Source organism: Phodopus roborovskii, unplaced genomic scaffold (genome assembly GCF_943737965.1).
Source record: "Phodopus roborovskii unplaced genomic scaffold, PHOROB, whole genome shotgun sequence".
NCBI classification, from domain to species: Eukaryota; Metazoa; Chordata; class Mammalia; order Rodentia; family Cricetidae; genus Phodopus; species Phodopus roborovskii.
In genome coordinates, this window is record NW_026126515.1 from 12930809 (window position 1) to 12948091 (window position 17283).

General features: G+C 36.3%; 1 non-coding gene across 1 annotated transcript; it reads left to right on the top strand.

The window, feature by feature from the left end:
- The first annotated feature begins 4237 nt into the window (after nt 1–4237).
- On the top strand, nt 4238–4363 carry LOC127231008 (U6atac minor spliceosomal RNA). The gene has a single exon (XR_007835248.1). It is a non-coding gene; the product is annotated as a U6atac minor spliceosomal RNA (small nuclear RNA).
- The last annotated feature ends 12920 nt before the right edge of the window (nt 4364–17283 follow it).

Here is a 17283-nt window from a genome sequence, read left to right on the forward strand (position 1 = left end):
CATTTATTTAAAAGAATTAAAGATTTGCCTAGCCAGAAATTGATTCTGTTAAAAAAAACCAGTGGCATTAGTTCAAGTTATTGATAGCAAAAAATAATTCATTTGAAAATACAAATAAATAATAGAAATATTGTGACTTGTTGGATTGATGATACAGGTTTTATTTAAACCCTAGTAGACATGTACTCGAACCACTACCTGCTTATTTTAATTTACTATTATTATTTATTAAATGAATATTTTCAAGTTTACACTTGGTGACTCCATGGATTCCTTAAAGACTTGAATTTAGAAAACAAATTATTTATAGTCAAATCAAAAAATAGCTATTATTCACTCAATATATTTATTTATGTGTTTTTTTTTCTCATCCTAAATCTTAGTTTCATTTGTTTTATTTGTGGTATTGTATCTGCTGTTCTATTAAGTTATAAAAATAGTTATACTGTTAAACTTGTTCATTTTTAGCCAACAATCCATTTATTTCTAAACTTGTTCTTTTTTCAAATCATATGTGGCATAAGAATTTATAAATCTCATCTATGGATATCGCCACAAAGGCTAACAACTCTCTGTTGCATCTAAAGCTATTTTGCATATTTACATAGACTCTCTAATCAGAGTTCTAAAGTGATAAGCAATGCACAAATGATAATACCATGAGAGATGGATGACCCCCACTCCATATAGTTTCTTTTCATATTGGAGCACAATAGTGGCACATACTGGCCTACCTTGTTTTATCTTTTATCTCAGAATCAGTAGATTCTGAAAAGTGAAGTTAAGGCTGGCTGACAGACAATTCTTTCTGCAATTCAGTCTAGTTTATAGAGAGGAAAGGCTTCTAGGCCATGATTGTGACCTCAACAAGGACGAACATTAGATAGAAAATGGGGAAACATGTGGAAGAGGCCAAATGTTAGAGGGAAGCTGCTCCTTCCTTTAAAACCAAAAGAGTAATTTCAAGAGTTAGAATAAGATACTGGGGTGAGGTAAGATATTAACAGCTTCAGATAAAATCTCTAGAAAAATGCTTTCATTTAGTTTTTCTTTCTTCTTTCTCGTTGTCATTATTATTATTATTATTACCATAATGTTCATTATTACTTTTGAAATTGTGATAAATATTTTTCTCCTTCCTTTCCTTCCTCCAAACTCTCCCATACACTCCTGTCTTACTGTTTCAAACCCATGACCTATTTTTTTTCAATAATTGATATTACATATATATTGTGTTGCTACATTTACACACATATACATTCCTTAATGTAAAATTACAATCTATTCAGTCAGCTTGATGTTACTTGTATGTTCATGTTTACAAGGCTGACCATTTAGTATTGAATATCCAACAAGTTTACCTGTCTCTGAACAAGGATTATAACAACAGACATGATAGCGTGAACAGGAAAATAAGCTAGGAAGTTCTCAACCATAAGCAAAGAATTACTAGCCATTAAGGAATGTTAGGAGAAGAAATACCCTTCTTCTGAGGAAAATAATGAGAGTAACTTTTAATTTCAGTATATTCAAGCAAGCTAAGGCCAAGTGTGTTTCATAGAATTTGGAGTGGGAATTTTATTTTGCAATTTGTGCTTCCAAGTTATATTCTACTTTTTTGTTGTTTTAGTGAAATCATACATAAATATTTGTGATTTTTTCAAAGACTATTTTTCCATATTGTATTTAAAGTTGCTTTGCTCCTTTTTATTAATGGAAATTTGAGGAAAGGTGGTTTTTCTCTTGAACATATGGGGAATCATACATTTAACAACTAATTGCTTAAAATTGACAGGAGTTCATCTATTCTTATATTTGAGCATAAATATTTAATTTCAATGTTCTAAATGATTTATAGATGCAAACATTTGGCAAGAATATGCTTTGACATTCTAACCATGGTTTACCTATAAACAGCAAAGAGGAAATCCATAGGGCTGTGCTACATCCATTATGATTGCATTTCAGATGCCATACACGCTTATTATATTGGGAAATCCTCAGTATTTAAATTAATGTTTATAATAATATAATGCATGTAAGATATACATATACATATGCTATTTATGACTATCATGGTAAAAGAATCAGAGAGAATTATATCATGAAAATCATTTTTGCCACATCTTATTTCTAATGTACTTATTAAAACATTTAATAACTGTTCTGGAATACGAGTGCTGAAGACAGAAACAGAAATTATATACTCATTTTATAGTATACTGTGTTAGGTTCTTGTCCTCAAAAGAAGAAAACTTACTCATCCTCCAACTTACCTGTGCTTTCTTTTCAATTGAAAACAGAGTGTTTTTTCATTCAAGGTAATTCTGATTATGTTTCCTCCTCCCCCAAATCCTCCCAGATCTGCCCTACCTCCATATACACCCAAATACACACCAAATACACACCCTTTCTTTCTCTCTCTCATAGGAAACTAATCAACTAATATTAATAATAATAACAAAACGCCTATAATAATATAAATCAAAAGAAAACAAGAATAGGACAAAACAAGCAAACAAGCAAATAAAAGAGCCAAAGAAAGAGCACAAGAAATGCATATAAACATAGAGACACACATATTTGAAAACAGAGATGTCCCATAAAAACACAAATCTGGAGTATATATAAGCAGAAGACCTGTAATGTTCAAAATACAGAAATACCCAGACAAAACATTATGAGACAAAAGTTTTCCCAAAATACTATGGAGTTTGTTTTGTGTTGGTCATCTACTACTACGCATTGAGCCTGGCCTTAAGAGTGGTTTGTATACTCAATGATATTCCACTGGAGAAAACTGTTTTCTGAATAGTTAATAGTTGAAGGTAGTCCCAAAATTACACATTTTCTCAGGACTTCATCTGCTTGCTACCATTCACATGGTAAAGGAATCAACTCCTCTAAGTTGTCCTCTCTCCTCCACATGAGCTCTGGTATGTCCATATACACAAAATTTAAACAAGTACAACATTGAAGGGCATTAGTATTAATGTTTATGGCTCCCATCTACTCATAAGTTGAAATGTTAAGCTCCAAGGATCTTACATTCTTCCTTATTACAGGTAGGGCCTTCTAGGAGCTGAATACTGGATCCTACAAGTGACATTCCTGTTCTAGGACACACATATTTTCCTATTGTGTGAGGCTACAGGGGATAGTGGTATCTATAAGCAAATCTGTCCTCTTTAGACATGGGAATTGGTAACTTTACTGCTGGTTTCCCAGAACTATGACAAATGACTGGTACCTGAAAAACCACACGAGATCTAAGCCAGTTTTCTCAGAAATAAGCATGTAGATATGAAAAATAATCACTGCATAATGTGATGTTTTTCATATGCTGACAACAAAATTTCCTCTTGGTGTTACATGTGCTGAAGTAGTAATTGTCAGAAGGGAGATGACACATGACAAGAGATTCCACAGATTAATGATCCTCTCAATATCTGGGAAATTTTCATTGGTTTATCCAACAAATATTATTTATATGTTTTAAATTTTTCCCTTCTGAATAAAATATGACTTTGTTCCAACTATCCTCTCTAGTTAATTTTATCAAGTTCTGTTATTTTCCACAACTATCCATGAAGCAATTAATTAAAATGTTGTATCAGTGGTTACAACTGTTAACACATTATTGCATCAAGAAATTTTTCATGTGTAAATACTTTTAAATGTCTCATGGTATTATTGGAAAATTAAACATACATGTTGAATTAAATCTCTTTGGTTTAAATAGTAGCTCTGCTAGTGGTATTTCTTTTTATGTTTACTTTTTTTCTTTAAGTTGGTTCTTATGAGTGCAGTGTGTATGATAGTGTGCATTTGCAAACAACAATGCATGTTATCTCTTGATAACTCTTATGTGGAAAGTGGGTCCTTACTGAAGCCAGTTAAGGAGGTAACAGGGCCTTAGATTATTGAGGTATCCTCTGAAATAAATGCTATAGTTCAGGGGGATCTTGTGTTAGTGAAACACAGAATTACAAATTATCACCACCTTATTTAAGATTATAAGTACAGGTTGGAGAGCTGGCTCAGCAGTGATCAGCAGTTGCTGTTATAGAAGTCTCAGGTTCAGTTTCCAGCAATCACAGGGAGGCAATCACTCTTTATTCCAGCTGCAAGGGAGCTGATCCTCTCTCAGGCTTCCTGGGAAACAGTTAATACACACAGGTTAATATACATTATGTAAATATATGTACACTTAAAATATCTTTAAAATTATAAGCTAGTGTTGTATGAAAGGAGAGAAGGTTAGCACTCCCCTTAACAAGGATAGAAAAGACCCTTGGGACTAAAACCACACATATGGTTAAGGCGTTGCCACCTTCTTCATGGGATCTAACCACTGTTTTTATACCAGAAATTCAAAGAGCAGCTAATACCAGTACTCCTCAAATTGTTCCACACAATAGAAGCAGAAGGTTCATTACTAAACACTTTTTTTAAAATTTATTTATTTTTTATTTTACATGTCGATCCCAGTTCCCTTTCCCTTCCTCGTTCCCTCCTTTTTGCCCTCTCTCCCCCATCACATGCACCCTGACCACCCTCCCATCACCCCACCCACATTCCATATGTAGGGCTATGCCATCCAGGTGGGGTCATGTAAATCTGACAAGTCCTTTGAAATAGGGACTAGGACTTCTCTCCCGTCTCTAGGTTAAGGGAATATCCCTCCATGGGAGATGTGTCCACAAGGTCCTTTTGTGCACTAGGAATACATCCTGGTATGAGGCTACAAATACCTTGGTACCCAAGCCACACAAAGACACAACTAAGAAAGAGACCTACAGACCAATATACCTCATGAACATTGATGCAAAAATACTCATTAAAATACTGGCAAATCAAATCCTAGAACACACAAGATAAATCATCCACTATGACAAAATAGGCTTCATTTGAGGGATTCAGGGATGGTTCAATATGAAAATCTATCAATGTTATCCATCATATAAACAGTAACCAACAGCCAACATAAAATTGAATGGAAAGAAGCTTAAGGTGATTCCTCTAAAATCAAGAACAAGACAAGGCTGCCCCTATCTCCATGGCTCTTCAGTATTGTACTTGATTTTGTAGCTAGAGCAATAAGGCAACAAAAGGAGATTAACTTGATACAAATTAGAAAGTAAAAAGTCAGACTGTCACTATTTGCAGATGATATGATACTTTATAAAAGTGACCTGAAAAACTCTACCAGGGAACTCCTACAGCTGATAAATACCTTCAACAAATTAACAGGACACAAGATTAACTAAAAAAAAAAAAAAAAAAACAGTAGCCCTACTATATACAGACGATAAAGGGACTGAAAAAGAAAGCAGAGAAATGTCACCCTTTACAATAGCCATAAACCACATAAAATATCTTGGGGAAATGCTTACCAAACAAGTGAAATACCTATATAGCAAGAAATTTGTGTCTTTAAAGAAAGAAGTTTTAAAAAAATACCAAAAATGAAAAGATCTCCCATGCTCTTGTATAGGTAGGATAAACACAGTAAAAATGCCAATCTTGCCAAAACCAATCTACAGATTCAATTCAATCCCCATCAAAATCCCAGCACTATTCTTCACTGAACTTGAAGGATAATACATATATATATATATATATATATATATATATGTATATGTATATGATAGCCAAAACAAAACCCTGTAAAATAAAGAAATTTCAGGAAGTATCACGATCTCTGATTTCAAGCTCTACTATTAAGGTATAGACCTGAAAATACCTTGGTATTGGCACAAAAATAGACAGGTAGACCAAAGGAATCCAATTGAAAATACTGATATTAACTTATACACCTATGAACACCTGATTTTTGAAAAATATAAAACAAAATAAAATTACACATTTGAAGAAGGAAAGCATCTACAACAAATGGTGCTGGCACAACGGGATGATGCTATGTAGAAGATGGCAGATCGGCATATAGACTCATGTCTATTGCCATGCACAAAACTCAAGTCAAAATAGATCAAAGACCTCATCATAAATACAGACACATTGAACCTCTTAGAAGAGAAAGTAGGAGGTACCCTTGAATGAATTGGTACAGGAGATTGCTTCCTGAACATAACTCCAGTAGCAGACAGTGATATCGACAAATAATAAATGGAACCTTGTGAAAAGGAGAAGCTTCTGAAAGGCAAAGTAAATAGTGGACAAGACCAAATGTCAGCCCAAAGACGGGGAGAGCTACACCAACCCCACATCTGACAGAGGGCTGATTTCCAAAATATTCAAAGAAAAGAAACTAGTTACCAAAACAACAAATATCCCAAGAAAAAGTGTGATACAGAACTGAATAGAGAATTCTCAAGAGAGGAATCCAAAACAACTAAAAGACGCTTAAGAAAGTGCTCAACATCTTAACCATCAGAGAAATGCAAATCAAAACAACTTTGAGATACCATATTAGTCCTGCCAGAATGGCTAAAATTAGAAACACTAGTGAAAGCTTATGTGGAGAGGATATGGAGAAAGGGGAACACTCCTCCATTGCTGGTGGGAGTGCAAACTTGTATAGCCATTTTGGTGATCATAATGGCGGTTCCTCAGGAAAATGGGAATCCGTCTATACAGGATCTGGCAATTTCACTCTTAGACATATACTCAAAAGATCCACATCCATGCAATGAAGACCTGATGGGAGATGCGATTCTGTAAATATATTTCTCATACTGGTTACTGAATAAAGCACTGTTGGCCAATAGGAAAGGAGATAGGAGGGACTAGGAGACAAGGAGGAAAGAGGAAATAGTAAGGAGGAGTCAGGATGGAGAACCTGGAGAGAACAGAACTGCCATTCCTCAGCTCTCGGTATGACCATGTGGAAATACATAGAAATGGGTTAATAATAAAGACAGAGCTAGCCGATAAGAAACTAGCACCTGGCCAATAGCATTGTATCAAATACAGAGTCTCTGTGCATTATTTGGGGCTGGCATGGCGGCGGGACAAGACCAGTGGCGGTGGGCTGAAAAACCGTACACCTTACAAAGACCTGTGTTCAACTATGTTCATAGCAACATTATTTGTAATAGCAAAAACCTGGAAACAACCCAGATGCCCCTCAACTGAAGAATGGATAAAGAAGATGTGGCACATCTACACAATGGAATACTACTCTGCAGGAAAAAAAAATGGAATCTTGAAATTCGCAGGCAAATGGCTGGAACTTGAAGAAACCATCCTGAGTGAGGTAACCCAGTAATAAAAAGAGGAACATGGTATGTACTCACTCATATATAGATTTTTAGACGCAGAGCAAAGAATCACCAGCCTATAATTCATACCACCATAGAAACTAAGATACAAGGAGGAACCTAAGAGATTCATACAAGGTCCCTCACAGAAGGGAAAAAGAACAAGATCTCCTGAACATATTGGGAGTGGGGAGGGGGAGTGGAGAGGAAGTTAGGAGAAAGAGAAAGGGAGGAGAGGACATTGTATGGGACCAGGAAGATTTTGTCAGGGGACAAACAGATAAGAGAAAGAGAGAGAGGAGAGAGAGAGAGAGAGAGAGAGAGAGAGAGAGAGAGAGAGATTATAATAGAGGGAGCCATTATAGGCTTGAAGAGAAAACTGACTCTAGAGTAATGTCCGGAAGAGACCTATAAGGATGACCCCAACTAACAATCTGAGCAACAGTGGAAAGGCTACCTTAAATGCCCTTCCCTAATAATGAAATTGATAACTAACTTACCTGCCATATAGAGCCCTCAGTTGGTACCTGATGGATACAGAAACTTGTCTCCAACGTCTGGAATCCAGTTGCAGAGAGGGTGAAGAGATAAGAAAGGGGACACAACCAGGCTACAGAAACCCACAGAGACAGCTGACCTGAACAAGGGGGAGCTATGTATCCCCAGACTGATAGCTGGGAAACCAGCATGGGACCAACTTATAACCCCTGGACGTAGGTCTCAGAAGGCCTGGGCAGTCTAAGGGAACCAGGATGTATCCCTGGTGCAAGAAAGAACTTTAGGAGCACATCCCCCATGGAGGGATACTCCCTTAGCCTATAGACAGAAGATATGGCCCAGGCCCTACTCTAAATGACTTGACAGATTTTGATGACTCCTCCTGGAAGGCATACTTTTCCTGTGGAGCAGATGGGAATGGGATGGAATGGGGGGTGGGGAGCATGGGAGGTAGAGGGAACTGGGAACTGTGATCATTATGTAAAATAAGTGTATATACATATATACATACATATATACATATATATACATATATGTATATATGTATATATAGTCACAGACAATGAACTTTTCAGAATGGAGAAAATAATAAAAGCTAACATCAAAAATATTACTTATCCTCATGTTTTCTCCTCTAGTTTCTGACACCCACAAATTCCTTCTTAGGTTATAATGAGTTTTTGATAACCCCCTGTTAGTGTGCAAGAATCCTAGAAGGTAGAGTGTTTTTTGTTTGTTTGTTCATTTTCTAACTTATATAACACAATGCATGTCAAATAAGCTACCAATATTTTATGAATGCTTCAACTTTTGATACAAAAAAATTTTGGTAGCATAGGAAAAAAAAAGCAAAGCTACACACAAAAAAAATCATTTTTAGTTACAATTCAGTTATCTGAAAGCATTAGAGGCATAATATTATTTGTAAGCAAATAGAACATTTTATTAATAGTTTTTTCCCTGCAAGATGTATTCATATGGCCATATTCACAAGTCTTATACCACTGAGATGATTCTCTATATTCATGTCTTCCTAGCATCCCTTGAGAGACCTGCTCTTTGAAAAGATCTCTTCTTTGATAATGCAAAATAGAAGGGTGACCTTTCCATTTATCCTCCTTTGGAAGTTCCCATTTTCCATTCATAATTAGCATCATTAAACTATAAAGAGAAAGAACGCATCAGCATGATACGATTTCACACCAAGGCATGGGTGAATTATAGCTCTGCTTAACCTCAAGTAGTACTGACATTTAAAACATTGAGCCTCTTAAGACACATGCATAAATCTCTTATGTTGGAATTTCAGAGGAAATGTTTTTGAGCAAAAGGTTCTTCACAGAGCTAATAAAAGTGTAACATTAGGGTGAGAAGAGTCATGATTCAATTTAAAGTCATCCTTGTGCTTTCAATGGACAGTCTGTCATGACAGTTGATACTTGTTACCTCACCATTACTTGCCATTAACATCATCATCCTGGCCTTTCCACACCCTGACTTGCAGTGTAATCTTTTTAACAGAAAGAAGGTACTCTACTTCTCTTTCTATCCATTCAAAAGCTTATTCATCAAGCATACTATGAGTGTTCTTCCATATAATGGCAATACCTAGACACAAATATCCCCCACCCCACAGTACCAACCTCTAATTCTTCCCACAGCCTGCTTCACTATCAACCTGTCTGTTACTTCCTGCTGAGTGTCTTTCAAAAATGAATAAAGGAATTTTATATTTCAGAACATTCAAAGGTATTTTCTTAAAATACATATTCTTGGTGGCAGAAATTATTTCGGGTCCAATTTTGTATCTTCAATGAACAGGAAATTTGTGTAGAATGAGTAAAAGGGAGGTTTTCAGAGAAATACAAGACTGTAAGAAAGCCTCATTGCTACAGGAAGGACTATAATGCTATTCACTTCATATATTATAAAAGTAAAATTTAGAAAATCATAGGTCAGCTACAGATATGTTCTTGAAATTCATAACATTCCATATCCCCAGTATGTAATGTCAAAATTTAGTGATATTCACATTTTGTCATTATGTGATTATATACCACTTTACTTTTGTTACAAGAGGCAGTAGGTAAAATGAATATTGTTTATAATATTAAGTGCAGATAGTAGTTGGTTAGCATACACAGGATAATCATTAGTTCTGAGATCAGTTGTCTATTAACTGAACAGACCAACATGAAGCACAAAATGACATAGTATATGTGGTCCTGTCCATTTACACTCTCTCTAGATTGCCTTGATACCTAATGCAACATAAATGCAATTTAAATACAGGTTTATTACACTGTGACTCTATAGATTAAAGGGTTCTGTACTTATTCAGTACTACTGGCTCAACTGTCTTATATCCAATGACATAAGTCACAAATAAAAGATGAGGTAACCAGTTCTCAAAGACTACTGGAAGTAGACACAGGGAAGCAAAATCAGGATGAGCCTATGCATAGCCTCATCCATATGGTCCCCAGTCAAAGCTCATTTTTGTTTTGGAAATTTCTGTAACTAAAAAAAATTGTTTTGGTCTATAGTTGTTCTATCTACAGATATGGTAGCGGCACTTATAGGACTTGTTATAATTCTACAGCTGTTCACACAGATTCAAACCTTTGGGAAATTTCTTCGTAGAAAATAAATTGTATGATTAAGGGTAGGTGAGACTTGGTGGTTAGGATGAATAATGAGTCATAGGATGGAGGAAAATGTGTATACTTTCCTAAAGGAAAAATGTATACATGGTGACACATTGATACAACAGAAGAAAAGAGATAATTAATTATGGACAGATTGGACCACTACCCACACAGATTTTGACCCTGAATTATATACCTCATTTGTAATAGCAGAATGCACTTTGAGCTTTACAAAAAATTTCATCAGGAGATGGTGTCACACACCTTTAATCCCAGCACTTGGGAGGAAGAAGAGGGTAGATCTCTATGAGTTTGAGGCCAAATTTGTCTAGTCAGGTTCCAGGACAGGATAAAAAGCTACAGAGAAACCTTGTCTCAAACAAAAATCATCCCAGTGAGAAAACACTAGCATCGCTGTATGGTGAGGGGATGGAGTCTCAGTACTTCATATCCTCCTATGCAAAAGTGCTCTATCTTCAGTATCCATGAGAAAACTATGAGGACTACATGAAAGCCATTATGTAAAGTAGAAAAGACTTCCTGGTTATGTCTGTTTTGTCACATACTAAGCATGACCAAAATTAAATAAATTAGGTGTCGAAGAAATCCAACACATACTGAAAACAACTAGACAGAAATAATTCCATTTCTGGGTTTTCAAGAAAATACCCAATCATAATGTCTTTGCCTATCTTAGCTGACATGATATCATTTCAAAGGAGAGCACAGAGATATTTATTTTCTTCACTATTGTCACAAGGGATCAGTGTCCACATGGCAGGACAATTCTGTAGAACTGCATCTGTCTTGTCAGGTGTAGAAAAAAATCTTCAGTGATACAGGGATAATAATATCAACTAGTATGTGTGTCTCAGGGGTGCTCTGAGCACCTCTGTTTTATGATGTTAGTTGTACATAATGCTGCTTCTTATTAAACATAGCAGACAAACACAGGCTTCCTATAGCCAAGTGCATGTCAATAATTTAAAACTACATCTCTAAGGTCAGTGCAATTTGTTCATTTTAAGCATAGCATGAGCCAAAATTTATGCTACTTCATTAATAAAAGATTCTGTCATTCTTCTTTTGATTCTGAGTTTTAAATTTTGATTTATTTTAAGTACAGACAAATGACCCTTCAGGGAAAAAATGCTTATAAAATAGTGTTGATTTCTCAAAGGGTCCATAACCCAGTCACAAATTATACTGGATCCTTGTTAAAAATTATTTGATACCAAGTGTTGGAGGAAAAAAAGAAATCAAACAAAAAAATATATGTTTTCAGTGCTTTTGTAACCTGGCTACATATTTATCAATTGTGAACCTTATAGATACCAACATTCTCTGGAAGAAATCGAGTATAGGAAAAAAGAAAATCATAAGAACCATCTGTATCAAAACCATGTCTTTCTCCAGTTCAGCATGGCTCTATTCCTGAACAGAAGAAGAGCCTGGTAGAGAACACTAGGGTGAGAGACTGACTATGCCTACAGACATATTCTGCCTTCAGTCAATAAATGCCATCATCACACCCAGTTTAACTCATGAGGAATCTGAGTTGAAAGCAGAGGATGAAAAAGAAAAGAGTTATTTTCTGAGTCTCTTCCAGGACCGCATTGTGGCCCTAGCTATGTAACAAGCAGAGAAGACAAATGCAATACTATGGCTCGCCTTTTAGATTTTGGTGGTGGGACATTAGTTCAGGACTACAAAATTGATGCAGTGATGCCTAGAAACAGGAGGCCTCTAGAAAGTACCAGTAATGAATGTGCTTTGTCTCCCACCCACACAGTGAGCTGTGCTGCTGTCAAAGTGGAATCCATTGGGTTTCTCTTGACTGACATCTGTGGTTAATTGAGTGTCACGTTGTGTTCATGTTGCCTCTGTTTTGAAGCGTACAACAAGAGATCACGCCTGACAAGTGATAGTTGAGAGTGAGCATAAACAAAGCACTTCATTGATCTCGAAAAGGCTTCTGTTGGAAGCTACAGCCCATCTGCCCGAGAGTCATTGCAAATGCTAAGAGCATTATAATCTTTTACCCTTTCTCTTCATTTTTCAACATGATTTAAGCATGTAACCTTTAAGATGGATTTAGTGGCAAATGTTTTTTCAGAGCAGGACTCTAGTCTCCATTTCTTACCCATTTGAACACACACCTGCCCATGATTTTCATCATTAAAATGTTGTTTAGCAGAGTCCTGCTCTGCATTCTTCCCCATGGCTGCTCCCATGATGAAGTCACATAAAGTAGCATTAACTTTTACAAGGAAATCCTATACTCAGCTTGCTGATTTGCATGTTGGAAGGAAATGGGGAGGGAGGAGGGAAGGAGAGGAAGGGGAGGGAGGAAAAAGGAAGGGAGGGAGGGAGGAAAGGACAAAGGGAGAGGGGGAGGTAGAAAGAAGCAGGAAGAGGGTCAAATTTGGCCAAGAAATAGCATCATCTAAGCCTTGTATGGGGTCCCTTGATTTAGGCTGACAAAACAAGTCTGTTTCCTTGACAGTTGAGTTATTAATTAATTTGATAATAATACTTTTCCAATTAAGACTTCCACTCTAGATTGTGGGTTCTCTGAATGATTCTCCATCATCATTGCAAGTATGGAAATTGTAACAAGCAGTTCAGAGAAATGCTTCACTAAGAACTTGCTCAGAGAATATGTGAGTAATAAAAATTGTGATGCTAAGAAAACAATGCTCATTGATTCATGTAAATCAGAAATTCTTATGTAGTTGCTCCCAGGAATTTATTACAATCTTAAAGACTTAAATATGGGAATGATACCAATTAATAGTTACCATATTAAAGCTTACCTATTTGAACTTGCTTTAAAGGGTTCAAGGGTTCAAGACCAGGCTAGAGAAACCCACAGAAACAGCCGACCTTCAGGTGGAACTCATGGACCCCAGTCTGATAACTGGAAAACCAGCATAGGACTGACTGACCCAGACACCCTGAATGTGGGTGTTACTTAAGAGGACTAGGCAGTCTCTGGGCCTCTGGAAATGAATCAGTATTTATCCCTAGTATATGAATAGACTTTTGGAACATATTCTGCACAGGGGAATACTCCCTCAGCCTAGAAATATGGGGGGGGGCTTAGACCCTGTTCCAAATGATATGACAGATTTGAAGACTCCCTATGGAAGGCTTCACCCTCCCTGGGGAGCAGAAAGGGGATGGGCTTGGGGTTGGTGCAAGGGAGAATGGGGTGGTGAGGGAACTGGGATTGACATGTAAAAAAAATCTTGTTTCAAATTAAATAAATAAAAAAATATTTTTATATGGTAGCTTACTGGTACAGTATTGAATATATCATTTACTTGTGCTAAAATAAGGACAGGTGGTAGGAATTACCCATATTCTAGTTGTTCAATATGTGTGCTGTGAAATTCTTTTTAAGAAATCTGGTTTCATAGATAAAAGAGAGGGTTATGACAAGCATATTGTTAGAGTTATATTTGTTAGATAAGAGTAGTACCAATTGTTGATTGGTCATTGCTCACTTATGCTGTAAAGTCTAGTGATAAGCAACAAAAAGCTTTTATTGAGCTTATTTATTATCTGTACGATGCCAGGGAGTCAGCAGAAACCTTCTGTACTAGGTCAGAGTAACCTTGGCGGCTACAGTTTTACAAGACAGCATGCTTCTGTCCAAACTAAAGTACTCTGTGACCTCATTCTCAGGACATTTCAAATCCATTCTCACTGAAGACATTGGAATCAGCAACTGTAATATCAGGCGCAGCTTCTAGAATACTATACTGTGCACTCTTAGGAGAATACAATTAACAGTTTAAGACTATTTCAGAAACATTTTGAGTGTTCACAGTCCCTATGAAGACTCCTAGGGATACCCAGACAACAATGGGAGAAGCTGTAACAAATACATTGTGGACACCACTCGAAGGTGCAGAGGCCTACTAATTTCTGATGCCACTGATGCTTGGAAAAATACTGGTTGCTTGTGCAACTTTGAATCCTAAGGACATACTGGTAAGTCTTAATATCTTCCCAAGGTGTGTCTTCAAATTTAGTTTGTCCACTTAGCATCGGAATGTCTATAAATCCAATGCTGTATGAAAAGTGATTTCACCTTAGAACATTGTCAGCAATCCTCAACACCCCCACCCTGTGAGAGTTCTGGAATCCTTCCAATGTGTTTTTTGTTTGTTTGTTTGTTTGTTTGTTTGTTTTTCATCAAATCTGAACTTTGTGGTTGGGAAACACATAAATGTTTATATAGAATGCTTATTTGGAATATAGTTATAATTATTTTAAAATGTGCCCAAAGGCCTGTAGATTGAAGCCATCTACTTTGCCTCTTTGATATGATCTAAATCTAGTTCCATTTAAGTAAGAATGTTATTTTCCATAGAGTCTAATGGTCTCTTACATCTAAGGAGGAGATGCACATCAGAAACCCAGACCCAAGGATGGGGACCCCATCAAATTAACTATCAATAATTAAGGCCTTTGATGACTCAAGTCATTTATCTAATATGATTGCTTTGAAGTGAATAAATATCAAATTAAGGTTTACAGCAGTCACAGTTGTTTGGCAGGGCTGGCCTATAATCACAAAGAAAATGAATGCGTTTTATTCAGCATAATTAGGAGGAGCAATGAAGTTTATATGCAAATTGTGTACTACTTTTGTCAAAGATAACTGTTCAGACTCCTTTTAGTAAGTTGAACTTTCATTCCAATGAGAATTCTCAAAGTATCTATTTTCTGTGTGATTTTACTGCAGCGGGCTACACTCTCCCAGTCCTCGGAGAGAGGGACTTAACTGTCCCTGATTACCCTTCAGCCTAGCTGTGAATGTGAAGGGTAGGGAAAGAAAGTGAAGGCCAGAAAGAAGGAATAATGGGGGCCAGAAGAGGAATCCACAAAATAGAGTTGGTTTCCTTTAGGAATGTTCCCATGCATGTGCTAGGAATTCCACCTGCTAGCTTTGGAATGTTGTACCTGCCACTGTAGCCATACCCTAGGAGTGGAGATGTTGAGTAGAACTACCTTTATTTGTATGACCCTGATACACATGATATCTCTTCACATGGCAGAGATTGCACTAATTGAAATTACTTCATGTACAGGGTCTAATACTAATCTCTAAACTGTACACTTGTCAAAGTTGACTGAGCTCCTTAATGTGGTTGACTACAAGACACACACACACACACACACACACACACACACACACACACACACACACACATGTTCACATTCACTTTTAAAAGGACTTCCTCAAAATGGAGATGCCAACAAACCTTGCCCCTGTGCTATATATCTCTGCTGCACTCCTGGAGGGTACTAATAAAGTCTACATCTTTTTTTGGTTTACAAAGTAAATTTTGTCACTATTTACTGATCCTTCTATTGCATCCAAACTACTATAAAGATCTCCCTGGGGTTATAAGATAGGTGTTATAAGAAGAAGTTGAAAATGTAAATATTTCTTTGACTCTGAGTCTTTCTTATCTCCCTTTTGCTATTCTGCTATGTTCTGATAGGAACTCACTTGGCTCCATTCTGTTGGATTATCAAATACATAAAACAAAGGATATTGAGGGTTGCATTTATTTACGCTCAGTGTTGCTTAGGTACCACTGACCAACTAATTTTTTCATAGACATTTGTAAAGTCAAATTATTTGTTCACATGGACTAATGAAAGGATTCAAGGATAAAATATTATCTTTTTGCAATAAGGGATTATAAGACTTGATGAAGAACAGATGCATTAGGTTATAAGCTACAGTTTTTAGTTTTATTTTCATAGCTCCTTCTTAATTTGAATGCATATGACCCTGAATTTCTTTGGTACTTGTCTTTTTTGTTTGTTTGTTTGTTTGTTTTCTTCCTCTGTGAGTCATAGTTAGATCAAATGCAAACACCCCTTCTCCGTGTTGAAAACCCTGATTCTTACTCAAGGCTCACATCTATGGTCATACCACCCTGAGTGTGTTTAGCTTGCTCACTGATACTTCAAATGTACCTTAGCAATTTCTGCAAATGACAAAAGTGTTGGTGAGCAAACACCTAACTTGATACTTGTTTATAACATGGCATGATCCTCATGGAATATTTAACCATATGATTTAGTATAGCAATCCTCAGAATTAAGCAAGCATTTTGATCATGCAAAGGTATTAGTCAACTTTTCCACTTAGGAAAAGCAGTTGTTAAAAACAATTTAATGAGAAATTAATTGTTTTAGCTCTAGACTCTAAAATGTATGTCTGTGGTCACTTGGAATGCATAATGACAGACTGTGTTCCGGTAAACCATTATTATCAGAGCTCTTATCTCATTAATTCTGCTTGCTTCCTGGTACCCAGAAAATAAGAGCAAGAAGCAGCTGGGAGAAGATATACCTAGATATTCCCAGTTACGTGCAGTTTTTGCAATTTGGCTACTTTCTTAACCACTGAGTGGTACTGCTTTCTAACAACAAATTCGACTATTAACTGGACAATAGATTTAGCCACTGAAAGAGTTATCCATTTACTTATTTACTTATGTATTTATTTAATAATTAAAAAAGAAAAAAGATGAGTTATCAACCCTATGACCCAATCATCTCTTTCTGGGATTTTTTAAAAATTAAAATACAATTAAATCATTTCCCCCTTTTCCTTTCCTACCCCAACCCTTCCCAGGTATGATCCCCATACCTGTCCTTGCTCTTTTTCTCAAATGAAGGGCCTCTTGGGCTTCAGCGGTCATTAGAGCTCTTGACAAAAACTATAAGGAATGTTGAGAACACAGTAAAATATCCTTTCCTAGTAACCACCCCCAACTGCTTATTAGATATCAAGTGGTCTTCACTGAAATAATATACATACAAGCAACATTATATGGGATGAGCACATTGTCTGTTTTTATATTTATAAATCTATCTATTAT